The sequence below is a fragment of the Ruditapes philippinarum genome, unplaced genomic scaffold, assembly GCF_026571515.1.
Source record: "Ruditapes philippinarum isolate M1 unplaced genomic scaffold, ASM2657151v2 ctg7124_1_1_1_1, whole genome shotgun sequence".
Classification (NCBI taxonomy): domain Eukaryota; kingdom Metazoa; phylum Mollusca; class Bivalvia; order Venerida; family Veneridae; genus Ruditapes; species Ruditapes philippinarum.
Genome location: NW_026867043.1, coordinates 16,752 through 19,144, shown reverse-complemented (window position 1 = coordinate 19,144; position 2,393 = coordinate 16,752).

Genomic DNA, 2,393 nt, shown 5'->3' with positions numbered 1-2,393 from the left:
GGCGTTTTTTAAATTCTTTGGATTGATATAGGATATTTTGTTTTGCGTTCAATTAATTACTCATATACCACAGGAGAACTCTCGCAATCCGATAAATTAGGTGTTATCACATGTATACCGAAAGGTGACAAAGATAAACGTTTCTTAAAAAATTGGCGTCCGATTTCCCTACTTAATATTACATATAAAATTGCATCCGCATGTATTGCCAATATAATTAAATCTGTATTAGACAAATTGATAAGTGAAGACCAAAGTGAATTTATCCCGGGGAGATTTATAGGAGATATTATTCGTTTAATATATGACTTAATGTTTTATACTGAACAAAATAATATTCCCGGAATGATATTACTAGTCGACTTCGCTGCGGCATTTGATTCCGTGTCTTGAGACTTTATGATTTCGGTTCTGAAATTTTTCAACTTTGGTGACTCTATTGTTTCATGGGTAAAACTATTTTATACAAATATACAATCATCTGTTGTTGTTAATAGCCACCTCTCCGACTGGTTCCCCTTATTTCGAGGTTGTAGACAAGGGGACCCCTGTCACCGTATATTTTTGTCCTGTGCGCGGAGATTCTTGCTTTTCTTATAAAAAAATAGTAATATCAAAGGCATCAAAATTAAGGGTATAGAGTATTTGATGTCACAATACGCAGATGACAACTCTTCGATATTAGACGTTTCTGAAAAATCCCTCGTTCATACTATGAAAGTTTCAAAATTTTATGCAGATATCTCTGGTTTAAAAATAAATGTTGACAAAACTAGGGCGTTATGGTTAGGTGCAATGAGAAATAGCGATTTAGAGTTATGTCCGGAAATCGGTGTTAAATGGGACAAAGGTCCATTAAATTATTGGGAGTAGCTTTATCAACAAATATTACATCTATAAGTGATCTTAACTATCCTTCCAAGATAAATGAAGTTAAGACTCTTTTAAAAGTATGGTCTAGAAGACTACTTTCTCCTATAGGAAAGATCACAGTGATTAAGACGCTTGCTTTGTCTAAATTAACTAACCTGTTTTTAACTTTACCAAACCCTAAATCTGATGTAATTAAAGACCTACAAAATGTATTTTTCAAATTTATTTGGAATGATGGACCGGATAAGATAAGTAGAATACAACTCACTCAAGATATATGTAATGGTGGGCTTAGAGCGGTTGACTTAATACATTTCATCAGTGCTTTGAAAATCACTTGGATAAGAAGACTTTTATCTTCAAACACTAAATATGCTTTTCTTGTACAAGAATTGTGTCCAGCAACTCGACCAAATATGGTAGTGACTATTTGTTACAACATAAAAGTAGTGTAAACAATTTGTTTTGGAAGGATGTTTTGAATTCATTTTATTTATTTCAATGTAAGATTTGTTCAGGTAATTGGGCAGATTTCTTGTCCAATCCGGTATGGTTAAATCCTAATTTCAAAATTGCAAGAAAATCGTTTGAATTTAAACACTACTTAAGAAAAGGTGTTTTGTTTGTCAACGATTTTGTAAATGATAATGGGTTGTTTTATAGTTTTCAAGAATTCCAAAGATATTTGATGTTAGCTCAAACTTTCTTGAATATGAAGGTATAATACGTTCCTTCAGAAAAACTTTGACGGATTTTCATGTAAATCAAAATGATATCAAAGTAAAAAACCCGATATTGCCAATTGCCATCCAAATACTTAACAAAAGTCGCAAAGGATGTCGCGCAATATACGACGTGCTGGTCAATAATAATCGTCAGACAAAATCAGAAATAAAATGGCAAAATGATTTTTCTAATATTTATCTTAACTGGAAAAGTATCTACTCTCTACCCTTTAAAGTGACTAAGGATCCAAAACTTTTATGGCTTCAATATAGAATAACGCATCGTATTTTAGGTACTAATGTATTACTGAAAAAGATTAATGTTAGAGACAACGACAACTGTACATTTTGTAATGTCAATTCAGAAACCATAAAACATTTATTTTGGGAATGTGACATAGTCAACATGTTTATAAGGGACGTGCAAGGCTGGTTAACAAATAAAATTCCAAATTCATCTTTTCATTTTTCAGAACAATTAGTCATTTTCGGCTGTTCCCGATTCACAGTTCCAGAGAATAATATATTATTATTATTAAAACATTATATTTACAAATGTAAAATGAAGTCCGTATTGCCATGCTTAGAGGCTTTTAAAAATTAATTACTATTTTTGGTTAAAACAGAAATAATTAATGCCAAAAAATGCTTAGGTTTGAAACAATGCAGGATGTATGGAAATAATACATAAAATTAATCAATGAAAATGAAAGTACCTAACATAATTAGCTGTAAGAAAATTGTGACACTTATTGTTGTTGTAACTTAACTCTTTAATAATTGAACGTTTGTGCA